Source organism: Loxodonta africana, chromosome 6, assembly GCF_030014295.1.
Source record: "Loxodonta africana isolate mLoxAfr1 chromosome 6, mLoxAfr1.hap2, whole genome shotgun sequence".
Classification (NCBI taxonomy): domain Eukaryota; kingdom Metazoa; phylum Chordata; class Mammalia; order Proboscidea; family Elephantidae; genus Loxodonta; species Loxodonta africana.
In genome coordinates, this window is record NC_087347.1 from 123,480,407 (window position 1) to 123,506,000 (window position 25,594).

Below are 25,594 nucleotides of genomic sequence, written 5' to 3' on the forward strand. Positions count from 1 at the left end.
CACACAGGCCTGGATGAGGCAGGCATATGAGGTGTCTCAGGCAGCCAGGACGGCACTGGGGCTGTAAACATTCTGTGCTGGGTGCTGAGGTCACAGAGGAGAAAGAAAGGCACAGCTCTTGACATTCCAGAACTTACCTTCTCAAGGGAGACATAGACACCAACAGTGGACAGACAAACGGGCCAAACAGACAAACAGAAGATAATTACAAACCGTGGTAAGCTCTGAAGGAAACAAACAAGGGAATCTGACTACCGCTATAGAAGGCCTCTCTGTGTAGTGCTATTTAGGACCAAAAGATGAGAAGCGGGCCCACGAAAAATGATGGGGCGGTGGGGGGCGGGGGGAAGATCCTGGGCAGAAGAAAAAGCATGTGCAAGGGTCTGAAGCCAGATAGAACCTGCCCCGTTTGAGGAGCTGGAAAATACAGCAGTGTCGTTAAAGCACAGTACGATGATATCAGAGCTATGCATCCTGGTGAAGGACGTCATGCTTGGTAAAGTGGACAGTCGTCGAAAAAGAGGAAGACCCTCAACGAGATGGATTGACACAGCAGCTGCAACAACGGGCTCCAGCCTAACAATGATTGTGAGGATGGAGCAGGACTGGGCAGCGGTCCATTCTGTGGTACATAGAGTCACTGCGAGTCAGAACAGATCTGACAGCGCCTAACAACGACGACGACACACACGCACACACTTACACGCCTGCGCTCAAATCCCAACCTAAAATATGGTCTCTAGAATTCTCAGCTCATCTCAGTTTTCTTACCTGTAGACAGCAAATGTGAAGACCAGATAAAATAATGCCCCCCTGGGATCCCTAGAAATTCAAAACCAAATCAGTTTCCATGGAGTTGCCTCCGATTCCTGGCAACCCCATACGTGACAGAGTAGAACTGTGCTCCATAGCGTTTTCAATGGCTGATTTTTTGGAAGTCGGCATCAGGCCTTTCTTAACAGGTACCACTGGGTGGACTCAAACCTCCAACTTTTCGGTCAGCAGGCGAGCACGTTAACCGTTTGCACCATGCACAGACTCTGGGCACCCTGATAGGCCCATCGTGAAGGTTAGGAAACTTTGCACTTAACCTTTTAAACAAAACAATCAAGTGAATGGAGACAGGCCACAGAGAGTGAGCTGAGGGCAATGAAAAGGATCAATTCTGGAAAATAACTGATTGCTAGGATTACCTTTGGTATGCCCTTCTTCCATACGCAAATGCATTTTGTATCTGATATACAGATTAATGCCGGCATATGTGTACAAACATAAACACATACATGCATACAATCCACATAAGAATCACGGGGCAAATGGGGCACAGGGGTCAAATACAATGAACATGTAAGTGTACATTTGCTTGCAAATTCAAATTGATGATTTTAAGCACTTATTTGATTTTTTTTCTTTTTTTTTAGCTACCCATTCAATAACGGTAATCCAGAGTTGAAAGCTTTTGTTCTGCAGCCTTCTTTTAAGGCAAATTCACAGAATTACAAGATCATAGCAATAGGCTTGAATTTTTTGAGAGGGCCCTTGGTTTTGAAAATGAGAGCCCAGATCATTTTGGTCAGACAGCTGAGGTTATGTTGCCTCCACCTTGATCCCTGGGCACTAAAAGCTAGCCGCTGTCTTGGCACTAGATAGCATATCCTCCTCCATGGCTGCTTGAACAATATAAAAGGGTATAGAGTGACTGCCTTGATTATTTTGCTCATAAAAAGAGGCCACGCACGAGCCATGCTTTGCCAAATAATTGGAAAAATGTGGGATGCTCCCTCAACCACTGCATACAATGTTTGCATTTGTTAACTGCTATCTAACATTCCAAAACTCCCAGGTATCCTTAATTATAGGATCCAGAGAATTCCAGATGGGAAACACCCCACTCAACAGTTTTCTCAACTTTCATCTCCACAGTAAAGAATGTGCTTTTCCTTATCCAAACCACCAACAGGATAATCTCATTCTGCATTTTGCTGATTGATCTGCAAACATACTCTTCAGTGGCAAAAATCCTGAAGGGCTGGCTTGAGATTTGAGCATTCAATCAGACTTAGCAATTTTTTTTTTCTTTTTTTTGGCAAAAATAGTTAAGTTTGGTCAGAACTCATGGGATGGCGGTTAGTTCCGTTTCTCTAAGGTTGGGTATGGCCCAGTGGCGCGGTTAAGTATCATTGTGCTGAAGTTGGTCAAGGGGCTTATTTGAGCTAAACAAGCTGACATGATTCTGAAGAAAGTTGAAAGGATATGGTGCTATTTAGCCTGAAGAGCAGAAGAAAGAGGAGCAAGTAGATCTCGGTCTCTAAGCTCAGCAATGTCTGCAGCTCCATAGTCTGCTCACCTCCAGCACAGCACTTACCACAGGATCCTGTAGCTGTCTCCCCATCATTGGACTGAGGGCTGTGGAGAACTTTCACCTCTCCATCCCCAACATGCTTAAGCTAAAGAGTGATTTCTGGTTTATATATGAAAAGAACTCCTTGACCAGCCAAATAACAGCAAAGTGAAAATGAAAAATATAAGTGGGCTTCCTGGAAAAACTGAAGAAACTCTATTCTTAAAATTATTTTTGGATGCCTGATCATTAATGCTGAATGCTTAAGTTTATTTACCTTCATTTAGGTATGAAGCTGGATTCATTAAGTTCTCTTGAAGCTTTAGTCTCCAATTAGCATGATGTTAAATTAACCACATAATTATATGAATCTATTTTTTTATATTTATAAATAATATATAATTAATATTTATAAATTATAAATGGGGACACTGGTGCTTCAGTGGTAGAATTCTTGTCTTCCATGTGGAGACTCAGATTCAGTTCCAGAAAATGCACCTCATAGGCAGCCACCACCCATTTGTCAATGAAGACCCACTTGTTGCTATGATGCTGAGCAGGTTTCAGCAGAGGTTTCAGACTAAGACAGACTAGGAACGAAGACCTGGCAATCTGCTTCTGGAAATTAGCCAATGAAAACCCTGTGGAGCACAACAGTTCCATCTCCAAAGGATCATGGGAATGGTGCAGGAACAGGTAACATTTCATTCTGTCATACATGGGTTCACCATGAGTTGGGGCCAACTAGATGACAGCTAACAACTACTTGTAGAATTTTTCAGTCTTTAATTCTGCCTAGAGTACCACTAAAGACTGAATATAAGACCAACTCTTGATACATCAGTGTGTGTTTTGGACACTATGTAGGCTACAGACAGCAGGCATACAGCATATGAGCCTACACCCACCATCGAGCACCAGTGGCAGACATTACTAATCAATCATGACACTTCTAATCAGCTCAGGTGGAACCTCAAAACCCTTCTCAGCCAGCAGTCCAGGAAACCACTTCTAAATAATCAGTGTTGCTACACAAGAGGAAACCTATTTTCCACTTCAGACTTAGACTAACTCTTTACTCCATGCTTCTCGAATAAAGGTTTATTTAGCCCCCAGAGATATACAGCTCATTCCAGGGGATGTGTGAGTTTATAGGAAGAAAGAAGGCCCATATCAGCTAATTTTACCAAAATGTTAAAGAGAATGGGAGAGGTTTTTTAGTCTCTATTTTTTTTTTTTTTATATACTCTTGAAATTAGTCAGTGAACAAACATTTCCTGGTGTGTACCTTGTCAGGCCTGCAAGTTTCCTGTCCTCAAGGAGCTTCATTTTACAGTGTGAAGCAGATAATAATCATGTAAACAAATACATATTATAGAATCTTATAAGTAACATGCATAAAATAAAGGGCTATGTTCTAGAAAGTGGTATGCATGGGGGGGTGGGGGCTATTGATTTAGCTAAGACATGAAGAAAGTCTCCACTGAGGAAGTAACAAATGAATTAAAACCGGAATGGTAAAAAAAAAAAAAAAAAAAAAAATTTTTTTTTAAAGAGATAGCCATAGAAGACTGAAAGAACTTTCCAAGCAGAAGACAGAACACAGCCAAAACTTTTGAGAATGAACTTGGACTGGTGGAAAGGACAACAGAGGGCCAGGGTTGCTGAAGCAGAGTGAGCGTTAGGTAGAATGGAGGGAGGTGAGCGTAGAGAGATGGGTAAGGTCGATCATGTAGGGCCTTGTGGACCTACATGTGAATTTAATCCTGGCCACTGTTGTAGTGTGTTCAGCACAGGAATGATGTGATGTAATGTGCACTTCAGAAAAATCACTGTGACTGTTTTGCGTAAGACAGATGGCAGGACTTCAGGGGGATCAAGTTGAGGAAAAAGGAAGGAGGCTATTGCAGTGGCCTCAGCAGAAAATGATGGCAGCTTAGTCTGGGGTTGTGGTCCAAATAATAGCTAGATCATCAGATCCAGGATATATTTTGGAGAATTGACTGATGTGAAGTATGAGGGGAGAAGAGTTATGAAGGCTGCTCCTAATTTTGACCCGAATGTGTGGGTAGTGGTGCCATTATGGAGATGGGATAGAAATTAGAGTCCTGTTCTGCCTTGGTTAGGCTGAGATGCCCTCTCAGGCTTGTTGTCTTTGTTAGTCGCCATCGAATCAGCTCCGACTCATAACAACCTTATGTGTAACAGAACAAAAGGCTGTCCAGTCTTGTGCCATTTCCATGACCATTGGTATGTTTGAGCCATGGTTGTGGCTATTGTGTCAATCCATCTCAGTGAGGGTTTCCCTCATTTTCATTGGCCCTCTACTTTACCAACCATGAAGTCTTTCTCTAGCAATTGGTCTTTCCTGATGACACGTCCAATGTAAGTGAGCTGAAGTCTAGCCAAGCATTCTGGTTGTTTTTCTTCTAAGACTGATTTGTTCATTCTTCTGGAAGCCCATGGTATATTCAAAATTCTTTGCCAGCACCCATATTTGAATACATCGATCCTTCTTCTGTGTTTCTTTTAGGTTCAGGACGGCATGCCACATCTGCACAATTCCAAGGGATACCAGTTTATTTTCCTTTGCCAGAGGAAACGTTGGTGAAGCTCTGTTTTAACTGAGACATAAAGAGAGCTCCCAATTTCATGAACAGACCCTTTTATTATTCCTAGGATAATTGTTAGGAAGTTATGTTTTGGTTTAATAGGAATTAGCCTCTTTATAAATTGCATCCATTAGACTTCCTCTGACCCTTGAACAAACTGAAAAATAAATAAATCTATTGTTCCATTTAATGACTTCCAGTAATCATGGACTTGGTCATTAGGACCAACCATCCCACTGAAAATAAGTAGTATTTTTTAAAGTATTTTTTAAAAACTACTGCGATAATGAAGATGTTCTGGGCAGAGATCCAGGAAAAAATAGAAATCTAGAAAGGTGAGTTTGGTACAGAGTGTTTTCCCCTGGGAACAGATGCTGATTCTGGGAAAGGGTGGAGGGAATGAGCAGAACTTTTTTTAGCCTTGTAGACAAAAAGTTGGATTTCAGAGTCAGCCAGGGAGCCAGAGGGTGTGTATACAGTAGTAATGCCCCAATATCTTAGGTTTGGACCCTGAAGGACTACATCCTAGAAATAAAAGTGAACTAGAAATAAACCAGCCCTGACATGGAGAGCTTCAAGCAATCTGAATGATCCTTAAAATCTTAAGCCATAAAGCTGGATTAAGATAATCCCCCACTTCAACTTCTTTTGGTATCTTGGAGAACTAACAAAAAACCTTTCTGCACGAAGATATCATCTTGGGTCTCAACATTTTTTCCACATTTTTTTAATGCAATGTCGAGTACACAATCAAAGAAAAATAGGAATGTAAGACTTTTTTTTTAAGACAAAATGCTTGAGAACCAATGAAAACAACAACTGATAAAATCAGATCCATAAGGTAGCCATTTGTTGGAATTATCAGAAACAAGCTTTTAAGTAGCTATGCTTCATATGTTCAAGAAGCTACAAGACAGGACTGAAAATTTCATCAGAGAGCTGAAAATACAAAAAATAATAACAAATTATAATCAAATGGAAATTCTAGAACTGTAAAACCACATCATAAAAACGCAATAGACGGGTTTAATAGCAAAATAGTCAGTTAATAAGAGTTCCAGAAGAAGAAAGGGCAGAAGCAACATTTAAAGACACATATGGCTGAGAATTTTTCAAAACAGATTGAAGGGGAAATAGGCTTTGCAAGATCAAACATGGGTGCCCCCATCTGGTGTACTAGTTCACTATTGTTTGCATTCTTATGTAAGCCCCTGGCATGGAGCCACTATTGTCCACCACCACTATAAAATCTCTATCCTCCCACTGAGGGGTGCAAAGATCTGCTCTGGTCCTGCAGCCACCCAGGACTTGCCTCATGCCTCATATGTAAGTCTCCCTAATATACTCCTTTGCTGCCACACTGGAGTTGCCCATCTCTTTCTTCAATCACCCATCATCCTCCATTTTCAGAGAAAGGTTTCGCATTACTGGTTCACGCTTGGACAATTGGTAAGTCAACCAGGAAATTTAGGGAATGGTGATTGAGAGTGAGGCATTTTCAGGGGAAATCCCTTGTTGGTCAGTGACCTCCACGTGGGGAAGTCTGGTCCATCTGCCTTTCTGAAAGGGAGGTTCTGGTTGGCCAGTGACCTCCATGTGGGAAGGTCTGGTTCATAGGTTTTCTATGGAGGAAATCCTGGGCTGGCCACTGAAGCCCAGCTAGCTGTTGAAGCACATATAAGAGTTTGCAGAAAGAGTTACAGTTGGAAAGAGATGTGCAGGAGTCATGTGAGGGCACAACTAATGTACTGAACAGCTGCATCCAGGAACAGGATGAGCAACTAGAAATGCTCACTTGCAGCTTTGTAAAGATGGGAGATTCAATGGCTAAGGGCACACTACCTTAGCCATTTCTCAAAGTCCTCCAACAATGGGACCAGAGATATTTGGAGGGGCTAAGCAGGTGCCTGGTGCTGAGAACACCCTGTAACACCCAACGTACAACAAGAGTTAAAAAAGGAGTAAAAAGCCCTTCACCACAGCTTGTGTTGAGCAGCCTTGAAGAGGCGTTCTCTGGAATTCTCTGATAGCTGCTCCTGCTAAGATAATTCAGCAGCAACATAGTTGCAGCTGCAATAGTAAGGGGAAAACTAAAATAAGAGGGCCCACCTCCAGGTTGCCAGACAACTGGGCTGAATCCACGCTTGCACCTGGTATGGTGGAGGTGTGGCTCCACAAATGGCTGCGGGCTCTGCCAATTTTGCCCAGATCTTCTGACTTTCAGAAATAATTTAAGACTGAGGATTAAGCCTAGGTCCCTCTGTCACCAGAGAGGACCAAAGGCCTTACAGTGCAATTAAAGTTCAATAAGGAAAACTTCTGAGTCTGAGGTCACCATCATTGAGACGGTGTCCCAAGTCTGACTATGAATAAGTCCTTTCAGGGCCCGTAGGAACCCCTACTATATATGTACTGATAATGTTGGTGTATTAACGGACACCTTTGTAAACTTTTGCCTCCAGGCCCTGATGGGAATTGCTGCGGTTAGGGCCATTTTTAGTCAGGCACACGGCAACTGTGAAGTGGGCTATAGCTGATAGCCTGGCCATTCAACCTGGCCACTGACAATGCTCAGAATGGCATATATAATAAGCCCCTATGGGCATGAGACATCTAGACAAAAAAGAAAAAAAAATCAATTCTCTTGATAAGCTTTTGTTACTTGTGTGGATGGTCACTAGAAAGGCCCCTATGCTGGGAGGAGAAAACAACCAGTGAGCAGGCTGCTCCTGCCAATGGACTGCAGAGGCTGAAGCATCTTCTGCTCCAGAGCAGAGATGTGCAAACATCCACCTCCTGGATTAAGAGAAGACAGCCTTTGGAGAGTCACACACCATACTTTACTGGGCCTACATGCATGGACTGCCACTATCATCAGAAAATGCCAGACAGCATAAAAAACCTGACCTGCCTCTGAGACCCTGGCCAAAACTAAAACCTGCCCAGGGACAGCTTCCTGAGCCAACAGCCAGGGCATTCTCAGCAGGTAAATCATATGAGGGCCTCTTATACGGAGGCTTCCAGTGGACCTTGAATGAACTCTTCACTGTGTATATCACGCCCAAGCCATAGGGGCGACTGAATATTTCAATGGACAGGCTTAAATGGCTGATGGGAGGGGACAAGTCAACCCCAGCCTACACTATACATCTCAGGAAAGCAATATGGGTCTCAATGCAGAAGTTCCCTGCGAGGGCATTTCTCATTTACACTGTATGTTTGATCAAAGTGCCTATTCTATAAAATGTGTTTCTTTTGTATAGAACTGTTCCTGACAAAAGATCTGGGTTCCCAGAAAGGTCACTGCCTCAAGACTAGTCAGACAGCCTGGGTGGCTATACCTGAGCAACCCTCACCTCAAGTCCCACGGGAGACAGGAAAGGGAAGATGTGAATCGTTAAAGTCTCTTTTTCTTCTCAGATTATTTCACAACGAGGGACAGGCTCCTCACCCATGGATCCCAGTGATACAGGCTTTTGCTACAGCTACCAATCAGACTAACAGTTGATTCTGTCAACATTTGAACAGAGATGAGGAATCATCTCCCCACATTGTTCCATCTGATTTGCCAACAATGAGGACATCTCGTGGACCAGCTGAATGTGTAAGCTGGTGTAACTGAGGAGATCCTGTGGTAAATTAATACGGTCGGCTTCACTACTCATGGAAAACATCTTTTGAAATATGAAAGCTGCCTGTGTGACGTGCTCCAACTTTAGAAGGATATTTCTCTCTGTGCATTAAAAATGTAAATGGCATGAGACTGGGTGGTTTGACTCTGAGAATGATACTTTTAAGGGTGAGTTTGATGTTACCCGGGACACGGAGAACTTGCAGAATATGACCAAGTGGTCCATCTACATTGGCTGATTGCACCAAGCCTGAATTAGCCTGGCTCTGCAGTGGTAATATCTTGTTCAATTGTGCTGAGAAAGAGAGCTTTTGTGGTACTAGTACTGGAATGCGTATTGTTCATATAACGTGCCATGTTGGGGGAAATATGCTGTTCTTACATAAACCAATCAGGACATGTCATACATGCGTAAGACTGGACAAATGCAGCCCTTTGATCTATTCAGTGGGCTTGGATTAAGCCACAACTGGAGTGGCTGGTTGGAACCCTCCTCCCCGCAGGCCTGAGCAACCTGCTGGGGACAGTCCTACTAGTTACCCTCATTAAATGCTGCCTCAAATGATGCACAGATATAACACCCACCAGAGTTAAGCACCAAACCAGACATGCAGCTCAAAGTCCAAAATGGGTGATGGGCATACCAGGACCTGGTACTGCTTTGCTTCTTTTTCTGGCACCTTCATGGGAATCAGATTGTGGACTGTTGGGGGAATAGTCTACCTCTACGCCTCCCATCCAGGCTGCTTAGCTAAAGACTTGGGATCCAGAGCATTTTCTGATAAGGAGCCTGGGAACTGAGTCACCTTCTCTCTCCCAGTTCCTTCTCCTTTATCATAAAAGACTTCCCCCTGTTCTAGACACGCAGTAACTTTCTCTGTCTCTTGCACATGCACAGGCACCATACAGCACCTGGCCAACCCCACTTCTATATCTATTCCTTGCAGGGAGGGAACGGGGTCTCTTGTACTACAGTACAAGAGGGGGGACATGCCAGGGATGGACTGAAGAGGAAACAGGCTCTTCGAGGCTAAACATGGGTGCCCCCATGTGGCTCACTTGTTCACCACGGCTTGCATTCTTATGTAAGCCCCTGGAATGGAACCACTATTGTCCACCACCACTATAATACCTCTGCCCTCCCATCGTGTGGTGTGGAGATCTGCTTTGGTTCTGCAGTAGCACAGGACCCACCTTGTATGTAAGTCTTCCTAATATACTCCTTTGCTGCCACACTGAAGTTGCCCACCTCTTTCTTTGGTCTCTTGGCATCCTCCATTTCTGGAAACAAATTTCTCATTAGTGGTCCATACCTGGACATTGATGAAAAACATCAGTTCATATACTACAGAAGTCCAAGAATTCAGACATCTACCATCTCCTCTACAAATCTCTCTTCTCCATTCACAATGATTCTAGTACCTTCCACATATGACACTGTAGCCAGATTCTTCATCTCTGAGCACTAGCATACCTGCATTCTTCTCAGATGTGGTATCTACAGTAAAACCCACTCCTTCACGTACAATTTAACCGCCATCAAGCACAAGATAATCAGTCTACCCCTGACAGAAACCGTAAACATCTATTAGCAAAGTCTACAGTTGCAACAATACTTTTCATAGCCCCATGTCTTGCTTCTGTGGAAACCCTGGTGGCGTAGTGGTTAAGTGCTATGCCTGCTAACCAAAAGGTCAGCAGTTTCAATCCACCAGGTGCTCCTTGGAAACTCTATGGGGCAGTTCTCCTCTGTCCTGTAGGGTCGCTATGAGTCAGAATCGACTCAACAGCAACGGGTTTTGGTTTTATGTCTTGCTTCTAGGTTTTCCTTCAGTTTCACATTAGCTAACATTTAATATTTCATCTCTTATGTACAAGGAAAACATAAAATGTTCTATCCAGTGCTCTGGTGAAATTAGGACCTTCTGTCTTTCCTGAAGATGCACTATCCTTATAACCCCGGATGAAAAGGAAATGAGATTAGTTTGATATATGTTCCCAATGAACCTGTGCTGATAACCAGAAGTCACCACATAATTTCGAAAATGCCAACAAACCATTTATTTAACAGTATATTCTGGCATTAGCCAAGAGTCAACACAAGTCTACCAGTGAAGTTTCTTCAAATCTCTCATCTCTCATTTAACAAAAGTAAATCATCTCAAGGTTTCTCGCAACTTTTCAAGTATTACTAACAGTGAGATAAATCACATCTGCAGGTTCTTCTCACTTCCTTAGATTTAATTCATCTGGGCATGGCCACTCAATCACCTAAAAGAGCTGGACGCTCTTTCACTTACACATCCCAGATCTCGTGCCCACGTTCCCTTTCTATACTTCCTAAGCAGCCACAACGAACAAGAGGTATCCCCAATGAGTGGTTCATTCTTACATCTCCTTTGGCACATTGCAAAAACTGTTTCCTCTGCCTGAACTTTCCTCCTCTCCTTACCTGAGCCCACGCCCTAACCTGGCTGATGCACAGTCATCCGGAGGCAGCAAGCATGGCCCGTCATCTGTTTAAGAAGTTTCTTTAATTCTGCAGTCTGGCTCAGGGGCTGCTCTCTGGAGTCACCTAACACCTGTGTCATCCCTACATCAGAGCACTTGCAAATCATCTTGTAATCATCCTTTTGTTGTTTGTAATCTCAGCTGAACTATATGGAAATTGAGAGCAGGGACCAGCTCTTATGCACTGTGTCTTATGCATGAGTGTATAGCATAATACCTGGCACATGTGACAATTAGAAAATTGATTCTTAAATTAATGTTGAAAATGTTAAAGCTGGGTGAAACCCAAAATTTAGTAAGAAGGATAGACAATGGTGGATGGAAAGAGAAAAAGTTTGCAATTCCAAGAAGAGGACAGATATATCTGACGTTATTTTTCATTGACTGCTGGCTTTGTAAAACCGTTATAAATCAATCTGATTTAAAAGCCCCAGGAAATAATCATGAATGTGCCTGATGATTTAGTCACAAAGATGTTAGTCACATTAATATTTTGGACATTAAAAAATACTTATTTAGTATGAACTAATTTTATAATTGTTATATGTTCGTGTATAATACCATAAGGAATGTTGTTGTTGGGTACTGTCACATTGATCCTGACTCATAGCAACCCCATGTGACACAGGAGAACTTCCCCCGTAGAGTATTCTTGGCTGTAATCTTTACGAAATATATAAGGATAACTGGTTTAGTTTATTAATATGTAAAAATAATTTTAATAATTAGTTTTAATGATGTACACTGAAAATGATTTAAATATCCAATGCTAGGGGATTGGCTAAATAAATCAAAGTACATAAACACAATAGAATAGTATATATAGAGAGAGAGTCATTAAAAAGATTATATAATTACATATTTATTGATATGTAAATATTTTCCTAATTAAGAATTAAAAAGCAATGTCGTAAGTTTCAAAACAGTACATATAAATGGCATACAAACTGGCATAGAAAAATGGAAAGATTCACAGGTTTATGACGAGATGACAGGTGATTGAAATTTTCTCCTTAACCATCACCTGCATTTTCTAAAGTTTGTTCAATGAACATGTATTATTTTGCAAAAAGATAGAAGTTCGATCTTAAAAAACCTTAGGGTAGTTGTAGACCATAACTTCCTGTCTACTTTCCCAGTTTATTGTGAGACTCAATGAGAAAATCTGCATGTATGCAGTTTGCAAACTGAAAAATGTTTTTGAAACATTGTTATTATCACTATTAATACGACCAAAAGTATTTTTGATGAGTTGCTTCTGGGTAAATGAACCCTATGATATGAAAGTCGGAGGTGGAGAAGGGTTCAGATTACCCATGGTTGGCTAAGAATGAAAATCCCTCTGGGCAGGATCAGGAAAGCCTTGCCAACTCCCCACCGGTCAGCAGACACAGCCTTTTGTGATTCTGTGGACTGCCCTCTCTGTGTCAGCTTCGACCGTCATCTTCAGAAGCCAGTCTTTTGGGTTTGTACAGAGATGCTTCACCTTTAAGACTTGAGCCAGCTGTAGAGAAGAGATGTCTCCTTCCTGGGTCCTTGGATTCAAGTCTCATTTACCACAGAGGAAATTTATGCATTTCCTATCACCAGCTAACCTTGGTCCTTGCTAATTTCCTAATCAGAGTGAGTTATTTGGAGTTTACTGTGTCATCCCTGGTCACCTACAGATTCCCTCACTTCATTACTCCTTGGCTAAACTGTCTTTGGAAGGCTCCTGTGACAGATTTATATTCTGAGCCACAGACAGGAATGCGTTCCTCTGCTTTTCCTTTGCCTGTACCACATAAACATGTCCCCGGGACACTCCCGGGCAGCAGCGCGGGTCAGACCTCGTTCACAGAGGCTCCTAGAGAGGAATCATCTGAAAGGGGAGGTCACTGGCCATGTCTGCACTGGGACTTCCACAAAACTGGGATTACCCACCAAAGGTCCTATCATAGAGAGGTATTTGAATGCCAGCATGCCCCCCGTTAACCAACAAATTTAATGGTTTTGTATAAACACCTATTAGTTAAATGCATCTACTGAAGTTACCAGTACAGTACCAGTTGCTGTCAAGTCAATCCTGACTTATGGCGGCCCCATGTGTGTCAGAATAGAACGATGCTCTATAAGGTTTTCAATGGCTGATCTTTGAGAAGTAGATTGCCAGACCTTTCTTCTAAGGTGCCCCTGGGTGAACTTGAACCTCCAACCTTGCAGTTAGCAGTTGAGTGTGTTAACCGTTTACACCACTGAGGTATATGAAAGAAGTTATTTCAGCTGTTGGACTTCAAATAACACCTTCATACATGTGCACACACACTTCAGCTAAATTTATCACAGCGAATGCCCGTCACTGATTAGTAGTTTAGCAGAAATATGCCTGTGTGGAAAGTTTTCTAGCACATCCTTATAAGATTGTTACGTCTAGCAAAGTCATGTGCAGCTACAACTTTTATTGTTCCGTAGAAAACTCTTATTTATAAGGAATATTACCGATGTTGGTACTGTTGGTATTGTTCTTGCACTGAAAATATATGACAAAGTCTTCATCCTGAGGAGGTATAGACTACTAGGACATGTTTTTCCCATTGCTGTTGAGCCGATTCTGACTCATAGTGACTCTATGAAAACCACCCCATTGGGTTCCCAAGGAGTGACTGGTGAATTTGAACTACCAACTTTTTGGCTAGTTACTGAGCCGCCAGGGCTCCTCTAGGAAATATGGATGTACAAATAAATATGTTAGATTCCATGACACATATAAAAGCATACGAAAGCACAGAAAAAAGTAATAACTACATTTAGTAACTCCTGGATAGGAAACATTTGCAATGGATCTTAAAGTGTGAGTGAGTTATCCCAGAAAAGAAGAGGGAGAAAGCAGCCCAGAAGGAAGAAACAGCACAGTGAAAGGCCTGGAGGCTTAAAGGGACAGGATTTCTTTGAGAAATGTTGAGAAGTTCAGCTCATTAAGGACAACAGTTGATAGTAGTTTTTTTGCCAAGCAGAGTAGTATGACCAGATTCCTTTTCTAAATCAGTAACTCTTGGAGTTGTGTGAAGGGTGTATTATATTTAAAATAGAGACTGATGGATGGAAGAATAGTTAGGAACCAGATGCAGGAGAGAGACAATAAGGACTAAAACTAAGACCAACAGTGAAAATAGAGATGAGGGTCAGACTCCGGGTGAGTTTAGGAGATAGGCTAGGCAGGCCTTGGAGCTATAAGAAATAGGGAGTGAGGGAGAAGAGTCAGCGATGACTCTCTGACTACTGGCTTAGAAATTGTGGTGGACAGGAAAGGAAGGGCACCTTGTTGGCCACCTACCATGTCCTAGAACCCCTTGGTTGGCTCAGTGCTGTTGAGTCGGCTCTGACTTGTAGTGACCCTATGTGCCACAGAACGAAATAATGCCTCATCCTGCGCCATCCTTACAATCATTGTTATGCTTGAGCCTGTTGTTGCTGCCACTGTGTCAATCCATCTCATCAAGGGTCTTCCTCTTTTCCGCTGACCCTGCACTTTACTAAGCATGATGTCCTTCTCCAGGGACTAATCCCTCCTGACAACATGTCCAAAGTATGTAAGACTCGTTTCACCATCCTTGCTTCTAAGGAGCATTCTGGTTGTACTTTTTCCAAGATAGATTTCTTCATTCTTTTGGCAGTCCATGGTATATTCAATATTCTTTACCAACACCACAATTCTTCATTCTTCCTTATTCATTTGACACTTTCAAATATAATGTGATTGAAAATACCATGGCTTGGGTCAGGCGCACCTTAGTCTTCAAGGTGACACCTTTGCTTTTCAACACTTTAAAGAGGTGCTTTGCAGCAGATTTCCCCAATGCAATGCATCTTTTGATTTCTTGACTGGTGCTTCCATGGCTGTTGATTGTGGATCCAAGTAAAATGAAATCCTTGACAACTTCAATCTTTTCTCCGTTTATCTTGATGTTGCTCATTGGTCCAGCTGTGAGGATTTTTTTTTGTTTATGTTGAGGTATAACCAATACTGAAGGCTGTGGTCTTTGATCCTCATTAGTAAGCGCTTCAAGTCCTCTTCACTTTCAGCAAGCAAGGTTGTGTCATCTGCATAACGCAGGTTGTTAATGAGTTTTCCTCCGATCCTGATGCCTGTTCCTCTTCATGTAATCCAGCTTCTCAGATTATTTGCTCATCATACATATTGAACAGGTATGGTGAAAGGATACAACCATGACGCACACCTTTCCTGACTTTAAACCAATCAGCAGGCTCTTGTTCTGTCTGAACAACTGCCTCTTGATCTATGTACAGGTTCCTCATGAGCACGATTAAGTGTTCTGGAATTCCCATTCTTTGCAATGTTATCCATAATTTGTTATGATCCACACAGTCGAATGTCTGTGCATAGTCAATAAAACACAGGTAAACATCCTTCTGGTATTCTCTGCTTTCAGCCAGGATCCATCTGACACCAGCAATGACATACCTGTTTCCATGTCCTCTTCTGAATCGAGCCTGAATTTCTGGCAGTTCCATGTCGATATACTGCTTCAGCTCCTTTTGAACAAAAATTTTTGCTTGAGTGTGATATTAATATTGTTCTATAGTTTCCGCATTCAGTTGGATCACCTTTCTTGGAAATCAGCATAAATATGGATCTCTTCCAGTCAGTTGGCCAGGTAGCTGTCTTCCAAATTTCTCAGTATAGACAAGTGAGCACTTCCAGTGCTGCATCTGTTTGTTGAAACAGCTCAATTGATATTCCATCAATTCCTGGAGCCTTGTTCTTTGACAATGTCTTTAGTGCAGCTTGGACTTCCTCCCTCAGCACTATCGATCAGTTCCTGATCATGCACTGCCTCTTGAAATGGTGGAACACTGACTAATTCTTTTTAGTATAATGACTCTGTGTATTCCTTCCATCTTCTTTTGATGTTTCCTGTGTCGTTAAGTATTTCCCCATAGAATCCTTCACTATTGCAACTCGAGGCTTGAATTTTTTCTTCAGTTCTTTCAGCTTGAGAAACGTCGAGTGCGTTCTTCCCTTTTGGTTTTCTATCTCCAGCTTATAATACTTTGTCTTCTCGAGCTGCCCATTGAAATATTCTGTTCAGTTCTTTTACTTCATCATTTCTTCCTTTTGCTTTAGCTACTTGACATTCAAAAGCAAGTTTCAGAGTCTTCTCTGACATATCCATCTTGGTCTTTCTTTCCTACCTTTTCAATGACCTCTTGCTTTCTTCATGTATAATGTCCTTGATGTCATTCCACAACTCGTCTGGTCTTCGGTCACTAGTGTTCAATGTATCAAATCTATTCTTGAGATGGTCTCTAATTTCAGGTGGGATATACTCAATGTTGTATTTTGGCTGTCGTGGACTTGCTCTGATTTTCTTCAGTTTCAGCTTGAACTTGCATATAAGCAATTGATGGTCTGTTCCACAGTTGGCCCTTGGCCTTGTTCTGACAGATGATATTGAGCTTTTCCATCATCTCTTTCCACAGATGTAGTCAATTTGATTCCTGTGTATTCCATCTAGCAAGGTCCATGTGTATAGTCACTGTTTATGTTGGTGAAGAAAGCTATTTGCAATGAAAAACCCTAGAATCCCTAGGGAGTGCAGATGATTAATGCATTCAGCTACTAATCAAGAGGTTGGAGGTTTGAGTTCACCCAGGGGCTCCTCAGAAGAAAAGCCTGGTGATCTACTTCCAAAAAATTGGCCATTGAAAACCCTATGGAGCATAGTTCTATTCTGACACACATAGGATTGCCACGTTAGAGGAGTCCAGGGCAACTGGTGTGTGTATGTCCCAGGACTTGAGAATGCAGGAGAAGGAGGCAGTCTGGAGTTCAGATAATGTGTGAAATTTTAGTCATGTTAACTTGGAGGCTCTTCGTACAGGCTGTGCAAGCTGAAATCAGGCAAAGCAATCTTATAGTCAATGGGAAAAATTGCAATTGTTCCATAGTCTTTCAATTTTTTCCTCAAAATGTTAGAAACTGTTAGTGTCAGTTATAAGTGTATAGGAAACGAAAATAGTAAACCTGATATTTACTTAAAAACCAGTTGCCACTGAGTTGATTCCAACTCATGGTAACCCCATGTGTGTTAGAGTAGAACTGTACTCCACAGGGTTTTCAGTGGATGATTTTTCAGAAGCAGATCACCAGGTCTTTCTTCTACAGTGCCTCTGGGTGGACTGGAATCTCCAACCTTTCAGTTAGCAGCTAAGTGCATTAACAGTTTGCATTACCCAGGGACTTCAATATTTACTTATTGCTGTTGTTAGGTGCCATCCAGTTGGTTCTGCCTCATAATGACCCTATGTACAAGAGAACGAAATGCTGCCAGGTCCCGTGCCATCTTCACAATCGTTGTTATGCTGGAGCCCATCGTTGCAGCCACTGTGTCAATCCATCTCGTTGAGGGTCTTTCTCTTTTTCCCTGACCCTCTACTTTACCAAGCATGATGTCCTTCTCCAGGGACTGATTCCCCCTGATAAAATGTTTAAATTATGTGAGAGGAACTCTCACCATCCTTGCTTCTAAGGAGCATTCTGGTTGTACTTCTCTCAAGACAGATTTGTTCATGCTTCTGGCAATCCATGGTATATTCACTATGCTTCACCAACACCATAATTCAAAGGTGTCAATTCTTCTTCAGTCTTCCTTATTCATAATCCAACTTTCGCATGCATATAAAGTGATTGAAAATACCATGGATTGGGTCAGGCGCATGTTAGTCTTCAAGGTGACATTTTTGCTTTTCAACACGTTAAAGAAGTCTTTTGCAGCAGATTTGCCCAACGCAATGCATTGTTCGACTTCTTGACTGCTGCTTCCCTGGGTGTTGATTGTGGATCCAAGTATTTACTTAATACAATGTAAAACATGTGAGACATTGATAAAGCGTTTTATTTTATTGTAAGAAAAAAAATCAAGAGTGCTTGCCTTTTTCTAGTCATATAATTTGACTCAGAGCTGGCATCTTTTCTATGCCTTGGCCAATTGTCCACCTCTTTTCTACATCTGGATCAGCTTTCAATACTTTATCTTTCGTGTTTTCAAAGTTGTGAAATGTCTCCGAGAGTTCCTTTAATGAGAAGCTTTTTGCCATTGTCATTTCCTTTAGTACTCCTTCATCCTTTTTTTCACAACTACCTTTCTTATTTATGTCCATAATTTCACCTTCCCTAGAGTTTTTTACACTCAAGTTGTGTCAACACTCCTATGGCCAGCTAGTTCTTCCATAATTCCGTGTTCATTCAATTCAAATTTCACTTCCAATATTATCACATTTTGTTTTGTTTTTTGCTGCACTTTCACCTTTGTTGGTCAGTGCTCTCTTTCAATGATCTATTTTTGTAAAATGTCAAGCAGGTTTATCACTGTGGGGACAAGGAGACAACACAAACTCACTTTGCTATGTGTGCGTGAGCTGAATAGTAGATGTGCGGTGTCCAATCACTGTGGGCTTTGGAAGAAATGTTACGATAAGTCATTATCATGATGTGCATATATTTGCATAATAATTTCTGGACTGAAGAGCCAACAGTGAAATTTGCACTTCATGCAGTCGTTCACAGTTAATACAGTGTCCAAACAACCAAACCAGTTGCCGTTGGGTCGATTCCGACTCATAGCGACTCTATAGGACAGAGTAGAACTGCCCCATAGCGTTTCCAAGGAGTGCCTGGCGAATTTGAACTGCTGACCTTTAGATTAGCAGCCATAGCTTAACCACTATGCCACCAGGGTTTCTGATACAGTGTGGTAACTAAAATTTGAACCATGTATTGGGGATTGGTGCTATTTAACTCAACTTTATAACAATGTGTATACTATAGCAATGACCCTGTTGGCCATTTATATTTAATATATAAAAAATAGAACATCTAGTATTTAATATATATAATAGTAAATACGTAAAATACAAAATATTTAATATACAAAATACACAACATATTAAAATGTGTGTATATTGGAGCCAGGAAAGCAAGCACTGCTGTAGCCACCCAGGTGACACAGGAATACTAGGTCTTCGGGAGGCAGAAAACAGTTTTGGAAAGTATGAGGTCATCACCAGTATCAAATACTGACCTCCAGGAAGGTCAAAGGAATGAAGTCTGCAAATAATTCCCTTTCCTTGACCATGGGTCATTGAGGAAATTAATAGCCAAGTGGTGAGGCAAAGATCCAATTGTAATAAGTTGAAGAGAAAATGATCGTTGAGAAATTTAATAATATGAATGTCAACTCTTTCTAAGAAATTTGGTCATAAAGGGAAGATAGGAGTTAAAGAGAAGGATTAGGGGAAGACATGTAGTATTTTGGGGTAAGAACTTCCATTTACTAAGAAAGCATCTAAATATTTAGGTATGACTCTAAAAGACTTTGCCAACAACTAGCTGAAATTCAGATACACTTTGTCTATTTTAGTCTCCACTTATATAAACTCTTAAGAGTTTAGTAATTCTAATTCATGAAAGTAAATGAGGCCTGTCTGACATTTGTCTTCAACCTCGCTACCACTTTTTAAGAACTCAGGATCTCTTACTTTGCCTACTCTAAGGGTAGCACCACCCAACAGGAGTCATTGCTGTAACTGATCCTTGAATGGGACAATAGCACTCTGTCTGTCATGTGATCTTTCTAGGCGAGACATTAATGTAACTTTCTGAAATCTGGCAACCTGGAAGCCAGAAATCAATGGAAATAAATACAGTGGCTTAATTTTGGCAAAACAGACATCATTGAGCCAGAAATAGTAGTACATAAAACCATTGCTCAATTCTCAGCCTCATCATCTCAAACTAGTGAGGATGTTATTAAGAGGAATGTTGAAGAGTTTTAGAATTCACATACCAACTCCTCCACTTTGCTGTTGCTGTTAGTTGCTGTTGAGTTGGCTCTGACTCAAGGCAACCTTATGTATAAAAGAATGAAGCGGCGCCTGGTCCTATGCCATCTTCCTGGTTGGATGTTTGAGTCCATTGTGGCTACTGTGTCAATCCATCTCCTTGAGGGTTTCCCTCATTTTTGCTGACCCTCTACTTTCCCAAACATGATTCTGGACAAATTATTACCTCTCATCCATAAACTGAGATACTAACAACTAATTCATAGGGTTAAGGATTAGGCGAGAGTACATAAGAAAATGCCTTGATCATTGTTTTTCATTTGTTTGGAAGATAACAAACAAGTCACTTTCCTTCCCAACAATAAGAATAGCAAGCTAGAGATTTGAGCTCAGCTCTCAATGCGAGAAGTGGGACGATAAGCCTACATGAATATATGACTGGACCATGAATATTTATACATATATATGTTTTATATATATATATAAATGTCATTGAAGTTGAAACACCTTGAACTCCCCAGATTGTTTCAATAAAATGTCATCACAATAGATTCCAGGACAAGACTGGGACAATCACATTATTTACGCCTGTTCCTCCTTGCCTCTAGAAAAGGAGTGGAGTGATTTCAATCAAGTTCACTTCTGCCCACTAGGAATTAAAGGATTTCCTCATCCACCTGTTCTCTGGTGGCAACAGGCCAGCACTGTACACTGGCAAGTCATACCCCAAATCTGTCCAGAGACCTTCCAGAGCTGCATCTTATTCCAAATAGTCCTTCCCATATCCACATGATGCGTTTGTTCACTCATCATCTGTCTCCCGCTCCCAGAAGATAAGCCATGCAAACCAGGACTTTGTGGTGCTCCCTGCTGTATCCCCAGTGCCCATCACAGGGTACATGAGTGGAATGAAGGAATGGGCAACTCTATAAAGAACACAAAACTGGTAGAACAACTTTCCCATTTGAGAAGTCAGAAAAATGAAGTAGAGCGGGTACATGAATTGCCTAAGGCCTAGACCCAAGCTACCTGACTCCTATCCCAGGAGCAGTGTGCATGGGCCAGCATCTCCCTGCAAGGGCACCTGATGGAATGAACGTGGGCTCGTAGGCTAAGGACAATGTTGCGGCTGCTTTGGAGAACTTGCATCACTGCTGGTGACTACCCCCACCAAGAATGTGCTGGAGGCTGGGGATGGTTTCTCCTGCCACGGAGAGGAAGGCCAAAGGCTTAGGATGAAGCGTGGAGAGACTAAATTTTCAAAAGCATATCGGGGAGCCTTCTGCCCCTACCCATGAAGTATTGCAACTGGCCCTGTCAGCTTGGTATTTGACAGAAGTGGGTCAGGCAGATGGGACTGGCTAAACCACAGCAATTTGAAGTGTCACTTTGTTCCCTCCTATCGTGTTTGAATTTCTTTCATGTTACAATAGATCTTCTCTCCTTGCCCAACCGAAATCAAATCCCTCTTTTGCTATTGTTGGGGGAGCCCAGGGTAAGGTGTCTGGTGCACTGATATTTGGATCTTTCCCAAAAGCCCACTCTCTCCACCCCTCTCAGCCATCTCCCCCCTTCTTTTGCCAATCACAAGAAAGGGCGTCTGAGTTGTTACCAGTTTGTAAAACATCTGCTTTTACTATTTGGCAGTGTGGGGCTGGGGTGGCAGGGGATTTGACTGGGCTCCCAGGACTTATTATATTTGATAGATTGTGTGTCAGACTGGGGACCCCTCCCCTCCTTCATTCCCATGCTCTGCATCTAGCCCTGTGGCTGGTTTGCCGTCGGTCACCTATTTCCAAGGCCCAGGTCTAGGATTAACTGCCATTTCTCTGCCAATGTCTCCCAGTCTGCCCTTTCTCAAAAGCTCTGCCTCTTAATAAATATGAGAAGCAGCTGGCTTCTTTGTTCTTGGTCATCCTGTGGGGCTTGAAGGGAAGAAGGTGCCCATAAAAGAGATTCCTGATTTACAGACCATCTCCTCATGCTCGGTTGGGGCCAACATTCCTTGGTGCTGTGTCCACATTTGTGCTTGGCCGGCCAATCGTCCATTCAGACAGCAGGGATGGAGCTCTGGGATCCAGAAAAATCAGCTGCTCTGTGGCCTGGAATGCTCTCTTCCTTCCTGTTTACCCATCCACATCTTTCCTGAGCTTCTCTACCCAGCTTGGGCCTCATCTTGTCCAGAAGTCTTTCTTGATCCCTCACCCCCACGCACCATTTCCCCTTATAACATTTAATCACCAGGCACATCACTCATATGGCTCTTGCCTGGCTGCCTCTCACATCACTGGCTAATCTTTTCCATGGTACAGAGAAAAGGCCAGCCAGGTCTTTGGAATTAGCCTTACCTGGGTCCAAATCCTCATTGTATCTCTAGTGAGGGCAGGGGTTTGTAACCTGAGGTTAACAGTACCTCATCTGTAAAATGGAGCTAATAGTTCTTCCCAGGATAATGAGGATTAAGCAAGATCCTGCATGTCAAGTGCCTGGTACTGAATAAGATCTCAAGAGACTAGTTCCTTACCCACTGCCCCACCTCACTTTGACCATCCTCTCCTTGGAGGGCAGGACCTGGGCCTCACTGATGGGAATTAATCAATAGATGTTTGCTGCCTGCGTTTTGATGCAAATAAATTGAGTACCCTATTGACATCTGTATGCCCCTCTCTGCTGTTGTTATTGTTAGGTGACATCGAGTCAGTTCTGACTCATAGCAACCCTATGTACAAGAATGAAACACTGCCCAGTCCTGTGCCATCCTCACAATCATTGTTATGCTTGAGGGCATTGTTGCAGCCACTGTGTCAATACATCTCACTGAGGGTCTTCCTCTTTTTTCCTGACCCTCTTCTTTACCAAGTACGATGCCCTTCTCCAGAGACTGATGTCTCCTGATAACATGTTCAAAGTATGTGAGACATGGTCTCACCATTTTTGCTTCTAAGGAGCATTCTGGTTGTACTTCTTCCAAGACAGATTTTTCATTCTTTTGGCAATCCATGGTATATTCAGTATGCTTCACCAACCTCACAATTCAAAGGCGTCAATTCTTCTTCGGTCTTCCTTACTCATTGCCCAGATTTTGCGTGCATATGAGGTGGTTGAAAACACCATGGCTTGGGTCAGGTGTACCTTAGTCTTCAAAGTGACATTTTGCTTTTCAGCACTTTAAAGAGGTCTTTTGTAGCAGATTTACCCAATGCAATGAGTCTTTTGATTTCTTGACTGCTGCTTCCATGGGTGTTGATTATGGATCCAAGTAAAATGAAATCCTTGACAACTTCGATCTTTTCTCTGCTTATCATGATGTTGCTTATTGGTCCAGTTGTGAGGATTTTTGTTTTCTTTATGGTGAGGTGTAATCCATAGTAAAGGCTGTAGTCTTTGATCTTTATCAGTGTTTCAATTTCTCTTCACTTTCAGCAAGCAAGGTTGTGTCATCTGCATAAAGCAGGTTGTTAATGAGTTTTCCTCCAATCCTGATGCCTCGTTCTTCTTCATAGAGTCCAGCTTCTCGTATTATTTGTTCAGCATACAGATTAAATAGGTATGGTGAAAGAATACAACTCTGATGCACACCTTTCCTGACTCTGAACCACGCAGCATCCCTTTGTTCTGTTCAAACATGCAAGCCCCCACAGTACGACAAACTGAAAGACGTGTGAGGGCTCTCTGGTGTAGTTAGTTAACTATAATTGCCTCAACTGAAACACAATAGCTGAGGCAGCACAGTGTTGGGAAGGCAGGAGGCAAAGGGGCTATGGGTGCCATCTCCAGAGACGGACTTTAGGCAAGTTACTTTGAGCTCCTTCTGCCTGTATTTTGCCTCTGTGAAAGAAGGTGAAGGGTAATGAAAACTCACAGGATAGTTGCATGAATTAAATGAAGAAACCCTGTTACATGGCTAGCACATATTAAGACCTCTATGTTGCTACGGTTTTTACTGTCAGGACATGTTTAAATTGTCCACAAGTGTCTGAGCTTGCCAATTTGTCCCATTCAATGTGCAAAAGTGTTTTAAAATTTAACCAAATGAAACAAAGAACTTGGATAATGTTTTTATCCTAGAGACAGAGCATGCTCTGGGTGAAATTTGCAACTGCCTACTTGTCATTGAATAAAGCCCGAGTACACTGCTTCTTCCATGGCTGAACCATCTGGCCAAATTGCTCCACCCTCGGTTTCTCCTTTGGGTTGAATTTACCAAGGCCTTTGGGAAATTTTAGCAGCTAGCCTAGGACAGGGGCAGTCTATCAGATATCAACACTGATACATTGATTAGTTTATCAGTTCAGCTCAGCTCTAGCTGCAAGCAGGCTCTGAGAGATGGCATTCAAAGTAGGTAGGTTTCAGATGGGAGAGGTTTGGAGTGTACCCGAAAGTTAGGGAGTCCCGAGATCACCCTTGCTTCTGACGCCAATTGCAAGTTCAGGGGTCCCCAAGACCACACTCAGGTTCAATAATTCACTAGAAGGACTCATAAACTCACTGAAAGCTGTTACACTCATGTTTATGGTTTATTACAGCAAAAAAAAAAAAAAAAAATACATATTAAAATCAGCCAAGGGATGAACCTTGAAAGCATTATGCTGAGAGAAACAAGCCAGGCACAAAAGGGCAAATATTGCATGACCCCAGTTATATGACATATTTGAGTGGCAAAATGCATAGAGAAAGAAAGTAGATTAGGAGTTACCAGGGGCTGTGGAGAGGGAGGTGGGACTTATTGCTTAATGGGAAAAGTTTCTCTTTGGGGTAATGAAAAAGTTTTGAAAATAAATAGTGATGATGGTTGCACAACATTAAAAAAAAAAAAAAAAATGAGCCAAGGGAAGTGATGACACAAGCAGAAGCCAGAGAAAGAGCTGTGAAGATGCTACACTGCTGGCTTTGACGATGAAGGAAGTGGCCATGGGTCAAGGAATGTGCACAGCCTCTAGAAGCAAGAAAAGGCAAGAGGGCAGTTCCTCCCACAGAGTTTCCAAAAGGAAGGCAGTCCTACTGTCATCTTGATTTGAGGACTTCTGACCTCCAGAACTATAAGACAATAAATTTATGCTGCTTTAAGTCATTCAATTTGTGGTAATTTGTCACACAGAAATAGGACACTAACAGAGGTAGCATCAGCTGTGGAAAGGTAGGAACCGAGGGGCCAGGCATGGCTATTTTATTTTTCTTGTGGTTCAACAGGGCCTACAAATGGCGACAACAAACTATTGCAAATTATTTACCAGTTCACATCAAGTTAACTCCAAGTCATGGTGACCTCATGTGTATCAGAGTAGAACTGCCCCTGGGTAGATTAGAACCTCCAACATTTCAGTTAGCAGCCGAGCACTTTAACTATTTCCACCGCCCAGGAACTCCGTGTGCTGTCGAGTCAATTCTGACTCATGGCAACCTATACGACAGAGTGGAACTACCCTGTAGGGTTTCCTAGGTTGTAATTTTTTTTTTTTAATTTTTATTATGCTTTAAGTGAAAGTTTACAAATCAAGTCAGTCTCTCACACAAAAACTTTTATACATCTTGCTACATACTCCCAATTGCTCTCCCCCTAATGAGACAGCCTGCTCCCTCCCTTCACTCTCTTTTTCGTGTCCATTTTGCCAACTTCTAAGCCCCTCTACCCTCTCATCTCCCCTCTAGGGAGGAGAT